Source organism: Dendrobates tinctorius, unplaced genomic scaffold (genome assembly GCF_039654945.1).
Source record: "Dendrobates tinctorius isolate UK_male_01 unplaced genomic scaffold, ASM3965494v1 ptg000066l, whole genome shotgun sequence".
Lineage (NCBI taxonomy): Eukaryota > Metazoa > Chordata > Amphibia > Anura > Dendrobatidae > Dendrobates > Dendrobates tinctorius.
The window spans coordinates 1,912,895-1,923,809 of NW_027361734.1; positions in this window are offsets into that span (position 1 = coordinate 1,912,895).

Consider the following 10,915-nt stretch of genomic DNA (forward strand, 5'->3'; position numbering starts at 1 on the left):
CACCTCCGTCGATGGAAAACCTCTTCCCGAGCTCGTCACCATGGTTACGGCCGAAGTAGACCTACAAATTGGAGCGCTTCATGTTGAAAGAATCGCCTTCTATGTCCTGCCTAATTTGTCCCACGCTGTCCTCTTAGGATTACCCTGGCTCCGGCTGCACGAGCCAGTCATCGACTGGCGCTCAGGGGAGATCCTACGCTGGGGTCATTCCTGCCACGCACGGTGTTTGCGGTCCATCCTTCATCCTCGTCTCCTGCCTATGCCAGCCAATCTTCTGGGCCTTCCCGCACCGTACTACGCGTACGCCGACGTATTTAGTATAAAAGAAGCCGATTCCCTGCCCCCGCATCGGGCCTATGACTGCCCCATCAACCTGATTCCCGGAGCCACGCTGCCCAGAGGGAGAACGTACCCCTTATCCCCAGCTGAGACCACAGCCATGACTGAGTACATACAGGAGAACTTGGCCAAGGGGTTTATTCGGAAATCCGCGTCCCCAGCAGGCGCAGGCTTTTTCTTCGTTCGGAAGAAGGACGGATCCCTCAGACCATGTATCGACTACCGGGGCCTGAACAATATCACGGTTAAGAATCGATACCCGCTCCCGCTGATTCCGGAATTGTTCAACCGGCTGAGAGGGGCTCGGATCTTCACGAAGCTGGATCTACGGGGAGCCTACAATTTGATCCGGATCCGCGCAGGGGATGAGTGGAAGACGGCCTTCAATACCCGTGACGGCCATTATGAGTATTTGGTCATGCCGTTTGGTCTCTGCAATGCTCCAGCCGTGTTCCAGGAATTTGTTAATGAAGTGTTTCGGGACCTCCTGTATTCGTGCGTAGTAGTGTACTTAGATGATATTCTTATCTTTTCGCTTGATCTATCCTCTCATCGGAGAAGCGTACGCATGGTCCTGCACCGACTCCGGGAGAATCACCTCTACGCCAAAATTGAAAAGTGTCTCTTCGAACAGACCTCGCTACCCTTCTTGGGGTATATCATCACAGACTCCGGTCTAAAAATGGATCCCGAGAAACTCTCTGCGGTACTCAAGTGGCCCCGTCCTGTCGTTATAAAGGCCATCCAGCGTTTCCTTGGATTCGCCAATTATTACAGACAGTTCATGTCGCATTTTTCCACGGTGACCAAACCCCTCACGGCCCTGACCCGTAAAGGGACTAAGCCAAACAGCTGGTCTCCCGAGGCTGAAGACGCCTTTCTGGCGCTAAAACGCTCCTTTGCCTCAGCGCCAGTCTTACATCGGCCGGTGGTCGGTAGGCCTTTTGTTCTAGAAGTGGACGCCTCTTCCACCGGGGCTGGGGCGGTTCTCTCTCAACAAGCCTCCTCAGGTCGACTGGTGCCCTGCGGGTTCTTTTCCAGATCCTTCTCACCTGCAGAGTGCAACTACTCCATTGGAGACCGGGAATTGCTGGCCATTAAGATGGCTCTAGAAGAATGGCGGTACTTGCTCGAGGGGGCGGTGCATCCCTTTACTATCTTCACGGACCACAAAAACTTGGCCTATCTGCAGTCCGCGCAGAGGCTCAACTCCAGACAGGCCAGATGGGCCTTGTATTTTTCTCGGTTTGATTTCAAGCTGTACTTCCGGCCCGGCGATAAGAACGTCAAGGCGGATGCACTCTCCAGGTCCTTACAGTCGCCTGAGGAGGACGAGGGTCCATCGTATATTATCGAGCCTACCAAGATGATCACGGTGGCCCCGGTGAACTTTTCTGCTCCTCCACCAGGCAAGTCCTTCGTGCCTCGGAATAAGCGTCTGGAGGTGTTACGCTGGGGGCACTCCTCCAAGGTTGCTGGGCACGTCGGGACCAAGAAGACCCTCTCGCTCCTCGCCCGTTATTACTGGTGGGCCACTCTCCGCCAAGATGTGGTGGATTACGTTGCATCTTGCACAACCTGTGCTCGGAACAAGGTCCCAAGGACTCTTCCCTCCGGCCTTCTCCATCCGTTGCCTGTTCCGGAGGCCCCATGGCAGCAAATTGCTATGGATTTTGTGACTGACTTGCCTTGCTCAGCCGGTTGCACCACCATCTTAGTCGTAGCTGACCGCTTCTCCAAGATGGCTCATTTTGTCCCCCTGGCCGGATTGCCGTCAGCTCCAAAATTGGCCGAGATCTTCATCCACCAGATCTTCAGGTTACATGGTCTCCCCCTACGGATTGTGTCTGATCGTGGGGTTCAGTTTACGTCTCGCTTCTGGAGGGCTCTCTGCCGACTTATGGGTGCATCCACCAATTTTTCCTCGGCTTATCATCCACAGACCAACGGGCAAGTGGAACGGATAAATCAGGGCCTGACAACCTATCTGCGTCACTTTTCCAACGCTCATCAGGACAACTGGGTCTCACTTCTACCTTGGGCAGAATTCGCCCATAACAACCACCCCAGTGAGTCGACCACCAAATCTCCGTTCTTTGTGGTCTCTCGTCGCAATCCGGGGGTTCCACTGCCCTTTACCACGTCATCAGGAGTTCCGGCAGCAGATGCTCTCGCCATAGACTTTTCTAAGATTTGGAGGGAGACCAGGGAGTCCCTCGTGAATGCCAGTGCTCGAATCAAGAAACATGCGGACAAAAGACGAAGGGACCTTCCTCCGTGCCATCCTGGCGACAAGGTCTGGCTCTCCTTCCTATAAGTTGAGTCCTCGTTACATCGGTCCCTTCGAGGTGCTAAAACGCATCAATGAGGTGGCTTATAAACTGAAATTGCCGGCTTCACTCCGGGTCCCCAACGCCTTTCATATCTCGCTCCTGAAACCTGTAGTTCTGACTCGGTTCCAACCAGCCTCCATTGCCCCTCCTTCGCCTGTTGGCTCGGATGACATCTTTGAAATAAGGGACATTTTAGCCATGAAAAAGGTCAGGGGGAGATCCCTCTTTCTTATTGATTGGAAGGGGTTTGGTCCTGAGGAGAGGTCCTGGGAGCCTCGAGAAAACATCAACGCCCCCCTTATTTTGAAAAGATTTCTGGCCAATCTCAGAAAGGGAGGATGTAAAGGGGGGGTACTGTGGCGCTCGTGGCCGTAACCGGCCGCGCCCCCGCTCCGGCGGCGCCGGCTGTTGCCGCCCCCGCCGGCGCTCCCGCCGCAGCGAGATCTCTTACCCAGCTCTTCGTCCTCCGACGTCCCTGCGCCCTCTCCTTAGGTCGCGGGCGCGCGCCAGCGCTCTCTCTTCTGTCAGCGGTGGGCGGCGCTGAGGGCGGTGCGCACCGCCCACTTCCGGGTCCTATGATATTTCAGGCGTTCTCTCCGTAGTGAGGATGCCTGAGGATTGTGTTTCTTTACACTCTGTTCTGGCCCCCTCTGTCGTGTTAGGGATCTAGTTTTGGTCCTCCTTCCGTCCCCCTGCTGGTCTCAGTTCTGTGTCGCCTCCTCCTTGTCTCTCCTCTCCCCGCTCCCTAGGTCTCGTATGCTACCGTCCTTGTGCTTCCATCTGTTTCCTCCTGGTGTGCCCTTCCTCTGCTCCTGTGCCTCCTCCTGTATCCCCACTAGTAGCGGCTGCCTGCCGCCTCCTCATCCTATAACCCTGCTCTGTCCAGTAATCTTGGTTGCGCTGTCGCTCCATGTCCCCGAGCCGTCCCTCCTGGTACCGGCTGTCGCGGTTCTGTCCTCTGCGGTTTTGCCCCTAACGATCCCTGTATAGGGGTCGGTCTTCACCTGGCGCGCTCGACCCAGGGGCTCCAGATCCGCGACCCAGAGGGTCCACTCTCGGACATTGTCCTTCCCTGTCCGTTACACCGAAGACATACTGATAGGGAATTTAGATTGTGAGCCCCATCGGGGACAGTGATGATAATGTGTGCTAACTGTAAAGCGCTGCAGAATATATTAGCGCTATATAAAAATAAAGATTATTATTATTATTATAATATCCGTCAATAAATCCACTCCCAGCCACCAGGTGCCGTTACTCCCATCCCTCCCTGCATTTCCCCTGGCTCAGTCTCGACATTTGATCCCATCACAGAAGAAGTCTCCAGGATCCTCTCTTCTCAACTGACTACATGCACTACTGACCCCATTCCCTCACATCTCCACCAGTCTCTCTCTCAAGTCGTCACAACTCACTTAACTACAATCTTTAATCTCTCCCTCTCCTGGGGCATTTTCCCCTCCTCCTTCAAACACTCTATCATTACTCCATTAAGAAGAAACCCGCTCTTGACCCATCCTGCACAAACAACTACAGACCAGTCTCCAATCTCCCCTTCATCTCTAAACTCTAGGAGCGCCTGGTCTACTCTTGCCTTACTTGTTACCTCTCCACTCACTCCCTCCTAGACCCTTCACAGTCTGGCTTCCGCCCCTACATTCGACAGAAACTGCACTCAAAGTGACTAATGACCTTCTGACAGCAAAATGTAACGGTGACCACTCTCTGCTCATTCTTCTCGACCTTTCTGCAGTTTTTGACACTGTTGACCACCATCTCCTACTCTCTAGGCTGCAGTCACTAGGCATTAAGGACACTGTTCTCTCCAGGTTCTCTTCCTATCTTTATGACCATTTCTTCAGTGTTTTGTTCACTGGCTCCACTTCATCTCCTCTTCCTCCTTCCACTGTTGGGGTACCTCAGGGCTCAGTCCTTGGCCCCCTTCTCTTCTCTCTCTACACGGCCCCAATTGGACAGACTATCAGCAGATTTCAGTTTCAGTACCATCTTTATGTTGATGGCACACAACTATACATGTCATCCCCTGACCTTACCTCCGCCGTACTACAGAATGCCAGTGACTGTCAGTCCGCAGTCTCCAACATCATGTCCGCTCTCTATCTGAAACTTAACCTTTACAAAACTGAACTTCTTCTGCTCCTGCCATCTACTAATCACCCTAAATCTGACATTTTCCTCTCCATGAGTGGCACCATAATTACACCCCAGCAGCAGGCATGCTGTCTGGGTGTTATATTTGACACCAATCTCTCCTTCACCTCCCATATACCATCTCTTGCCCACCCTTGACACTTACAACTAAAGAACATCTCTAGAATCCGCCCTTTTCTCACCATGGAGGCAACAAAAACCCTCACTGTCGCCCTGATCCACTCCCGCCTTGACTACTGTAATGCTCTATTAATTGGCCGCCCCCTCACTCGACTTTCCCCTCTCCAGTCCATCCTTAATGCAGCAGCTAGGGTCGTCCATCTGGCTTATCGGTACTCAGACGTGTCCGCTCTTCACCAATCATTACACTGGCTGCCCGTTCATTATAGAATCCAATTCAAAGTACTTGTTCTCCCCCACAAAGCATTCCACAGTGCGGCACCCCCTTACATCTCCTCCATCATTTCTGTCTATCAGCATAGCTGATCGCTACGCTCTGCAAACAACTTTCAACTAATTTCTGCACTAATACATACCTCCCACTCCCGACTCCAAGACTTCTCCCGCATTGCGCCAATCCTCTGGAATGCTCTACCCCTAGAAATTAGGACCAGCCCAACTTTCACAGTTTTATGCTCCCTTAAAACACATTTGTTCAGAGCAGAATATCACGCTTCATAATCAAAGTCATTTTATGTGTTTGTGTGTGTAGCCCATTCACTATCTCTATCTATCCCCCACTCCCTCAAGATGGCTGGACCATCATTGTAAATACACACTTGTACTTTGTATCTCCCCTAACTCATTGTAGATTGTAAGCTCTCACGAGCAGGGTCGTTTTATTTTCCTTTAATTATTGTATTGTTAACTCTGTTACTTATGACTGTTGTGTTTAAAACTGTTAAACTTTAAAGCGCTGCAGAATATGTTGGTGCTATTTAAATAAAGATTATTATCATTATTACTATCATGCATGCCTAAGGTTCTGCAATGCCTGCACATGAGGAAAGAGACATAGTGAATCAGAAGGACTATACTACATTTCTAATTGGAGGTACAGTGTATTGCACCTATTACATATTGGGATAGGATCTAGGAGATGGGAACACCCTTTTAAGCCATATTTCTAATATACAGTAAAAAATCACAATCAACAAATCCATAGCCAGTCTAGATATTTGATGTGTTTTATCTGAAGAACAACTGAACTAATGAAGAACTTGATTTGTTGCATCAGGTGTTCTTCTGCCAACATCTGAATTTGTAAATATGTTCTCTTACTAGATAATATATTTAGTAGGTTGAATAATTTTGACTCTGCAGTAATAATTAAAAGTAGCATTTTGTGTTTCATTTGGAGAAACCACTTGCTATATTTGGTTTATTGCAAATAGCAGATGACTTGAGAAATGGGAAAATTAACCTAATTTGCAATATGGGCTGAATAATTGTGATTACAACTGTATATTACATAGCTATACTATATATTAAGACATCAAGATACCAACAATAATTGAGTTTTACGACTGATGCAAAACTGAGCACTATTAACAGAGTACATGTAAATATATGAAGTAATCTTTATCACATGTGCATCCATTTATGAAATGCTAACTAAGAACTATCCAAATTCTCCAAAAGTGAATAACATACAGTATTTCTTGAACAACTTAACAAACACCTGAGGGCAGCTGGATGAGCAACGCACAGCCATATATCATACTGCCCTCCCTTTATTTTCACTAGAGCCTTAGGCTGCACCGACTGTTTGGACCTGATAAGACAAGCCCTCTGTCTATACTTGTCATGTGTTATATTCAGTACTTCTTATACAAAAAGAACTGCCCACAGTTGTTTGAAAGCTAAATCGAATTCTGTTGTCTTTTGTCATGTATCATTTCTTTTTATGTACAACACACTATTTAAGATATCACAGAACAAGTGACCTGATTGTGGGGAGTGTAGCACAAGTATGACTGATTGCCTTGCTGCTTTTTTTCAGAAAAGGTTAGGAACTTTGGTTTTGGAACAAAAAAGAGGTGCCCCGAGCTACTGTGTGGTATCTGTCACTTAGAACAGCTGAGGAAACCTCACTCTGTCATCACGTTTATTATTGCTTCCCTTTTATCTTCTAGAACAATAAGATGCTAGGTGAGATAAGGCTAAACAAAATCACAATGGATTATATATATATATATATATATATATATACACAGTATATACAGTGTCAGTTGAATTCCAACCAGAGTACTCCTCATTCTACTTAATGTGATTCTGATTAGGTGATCACCTGTACCAAATCTTATTTAAAAAAGGAAAGTATAAAAAAAAACCTGCTGTGGTGTTCACAATCCTCTTGCAAAAGGACGAGCTGGATGACAAAACAAGTGCCAGTAATATCCCAAAAGTAATAAGAATGAAAAAATAACATTTAACCATGCCAAAGGAGTTGAAAAGAAAAGTCTTGAGTGAGGAAAAGAAGGGCTCAATTCTGGCTGTACTAGCAGAGGGATACAGTGAGTATCATGTTGCCTCCATCCTTAAAATTTCTAAGATGGCAGTCCATTGCAACAAGGTCAAGCAGCAGACACTGGGGACAACAAAGCTACAGACCGGCAGAGGGTGAAAATGACTCTCCACTGACCAGGATGACTGTCATCTTATTCGAATGTCATTCAGCAACCGCAGGATGACATCAAGTGACCTACAAAAGGAATGGCAAATGGCAGCTGGGGTGAATGCATGGCAAGAACAGTTCGTAACTGTCAATGAGAAGCAAAGGAGAGCCAGGCTGAAGTTTGGCAAAGACCATAAGATTGGACCATAGAGGACTGGAGTAAGGTAATCTTCTCTGTTGAGTCTAATTTTCAGCTTTACCCAACACCTGGTTGTGCAATGGTTAGACAGAGACCTGGAGAGGTGTACAAACCACAGTGTCTTGTACCCACTGTGAAATTCGATGGAGGATCGGTGATGATCTGGGGATGTTTCAGAAAAGCTGGAATTGGGCGGGTTAATCTTTGTGAAGGACGTATGAATCAAGCCGCATACAAGGTTATCCTGGAAAAACAGTTGATTCCTTCTGCTCAGCCAATGTTCCCCAACTCTGAGGACTGGTTTTTCCAGCAGGACAATACGCCATGCCACACAACTAGGTCAATCAATGTGTGGATGAAGGACCACCGCATCAAATCCCTGTCATGGCCAGCCCAATCTCCAGACCTGAACCCCATTGAAAACCTCTGGAATGTAATCAAGAGGAAGATGGATAGTCACAAGCCATCAAAGAAAAACTGCTTAAATTTTTGTACCAGGAGTGGCATAAGGTCCCCCAAAAGCAGTGTGAAAGACTGGTGGAAAGCATGCTAAGACGCATGAAAGCTGTGATTAAAAATCATGGCTATTCCACAAAAAATTGATTTCTGAACTCTTCCTAAGTTAAAACATTAGTATTGTTGTTTCTAAATGATTATGAACTTGTTTTCTTAGCATTATTTGAGATCAACAAGCACTGCATTTTTTTGTTATTTTGACCATTTCTTATTTTCAGAAAATAAATACAAAATTTAGTGCTTGGAAATTCGGAGACATGTTGTCAGTATTTTATAGAATGAAAGAGCAATTTACATTTTACTCAAAAATATACCTATAAAGAGAAAAATCAGACAAACTGAAAATTTTGCAGTGGTCTCTTAATTTTTGCCAGCGCTGTAAATACAGTGGGTATGGAAAGTATTATTACAATCTGTATATATAAAATTTCACTTAGTTCTGTGGTTCTGACCCCAGGCCTCGCTTAAAGGGATCCCCGGTATGGAAGTTAAGGCAATTCCACTAAGCACCCTGGTTCTGACCCCAGGCTACTCTTAAAGGGATCCCCGATACAGAAGTGAGGGCAAATCCACTCTGCACTTTGATACTGACCCCAGGCCTCTCTTATAGGGATCTCCGGTATGGAAGTTAGGGCAAATCCCTCAGTGCTCTGATTCGGACCCCAGGCTTCTATTAAAGCGATCATTGGTATAGAAGTCAGGGCAAATTCACTCCATGATCTGGGTCTTATGCCAGGCCTCTCTTAACAGGATCCCCAGTATGGAAGTTAGGACCGTTCCACTTAGCGCTCTGGTTCTGACTCCAGGCTGACGGGATGATGTGGGATATTAGTGGTAGTAGTCTTAAAGGAATCATTGGTATGGAAGTTAGGGCAATTCCACTCAGTGCTCTGGTTCTGATCCCAGGCCCCTTTTAAAGGGATCCCCAGTATGGAAGTGAGGGCAAATCCACTCTCCGCTCTGATTCTCACCCCAGGCCCCTCTTAAAGGGATCCCCGGTATGGAAGTGAGGGCAAATCTACTCTGCGCTTTGGTACTGACCCCAGGCCTCTCTTAAAGGGATCTCCGGTATGGAAGTTAGGGGAAATCCCTCAGCACTCTGATTCTCACCCCAAGCTTCTATTAAAGGGATCATTGGTATGAAAGTTAGGACCGTGTCACTCAGCACTCTGGTTCTGACCCCAGGCTGGATTAGGAGTAGTAGTCCGGTGGCACTGGCTGATGGGATGATGTAGGATATTAGGAGTAGTAGTCCTGTGGCGATGATGGGATGATGTGGAAGATTAGTGGTAGTTGTCTGGTGGCCCGGGCTGACGGGATGATGTGGGGTATTAGGGGTAGTAGTCCAGTGGCTTTGACTGAATGATGTGGGAAATTAAGGGTAGTATTCTGGTGGCTCTGGCTGACAGGATGATGTGGGATATTAGGGGTAGTAGTCTGGTGGCTCTGACGGGATGATATGGGATATTAGGGGTAGTAGTCCGGTGGCTCTGGCTGACGATATGATGTGGGATATTAGGGGTAGTAGTCAGGTAGCTCTGGCTGACGGGATGATGTGGGATATTATAGTGAACGTGGCTATGCAGAGTGGGTGGGGCTCTACACTCAGCTATAGATGTAATCATAATTTGTTATAACTAACCATAGTTAGTTACTATGCCCGGGCAGCACCGGGCTCTTCAGCTAGTCTATATATATAAAAATGAGTGTATGTATGTGTGTGTGTGTATCAGCCATGCCCACTGCACATAGCAACCAATCACTAATTATTTTTCATTTCACCGGAGTTTAAAAGAAGCTGAGCTGTGATTGGTTGCTATGAGCAACAGTTTTCCTTGTAGACAGTTGTGGTAACTGAGGCCTATTATTCTTATCATTTCTATGGTGTTATCGTCGTTCTGTAAAGCTGGAAATAACACATTTACTGTGCCGACCCAGACCACCCTCTGACACAGACTGCAGGGGGAGCCCAGTATCACACAGGATAGGATTAGATACATGGCTCAGCAGACTATATCACACAGGATAGGATTAGATACACAGTCCAGTATCACACAGGATAGGACTAGATACACAGTTCAGCAGACAGTATCACACAGGATAGGATTAAATACACGTCTCAGCAGACAGTAACACATAGGATAGGATTAGATACACGGCTCAGCAGACAGTATCACACAGGATAGGATTAGATACATGGCTCAGCAGACAGTATCACACAGGATAGGATAAGATACATGGCTCAGCAGACAGTATCACACAGGATAGGATAAGATACATGGCTCAGCAGACTGTAACAAACAGGACAGAATTAGATATACAGTTCAACAGATGGTATCACACAGGATATGATTAGCTACACAGCTCAGCAACAGGATGTGCCAAAGGAGAGGACATTTTCATTCTAAGAATCCCACTCATTCCATCTGATTCTCCTTTTGATTTTAAACGCCTCCAGTTTCCACTTCGACTGGCATTTGCAATGTCCATTAACAAGGCTCAGGGACAGTCCTTGAAAGTAGTAGGGATCGATTTGCAATCTCCATGCTTTTCTCATGGTCAACTTTACGTGGCCTGTTCAAGAGTTGGAACTGTTAAAAATCTGCTCATCTTTATACCGAAAGGAAAAACCAAAAATGTTGTTTATCAAAAGGCTCTTGAATGTGTTGAAAATTAAATAATTGGGCGTGGCTTGAGCTCAGCAAGGTGGCGGTCGTGTGAGCTCCGAGCTCCTGCGTG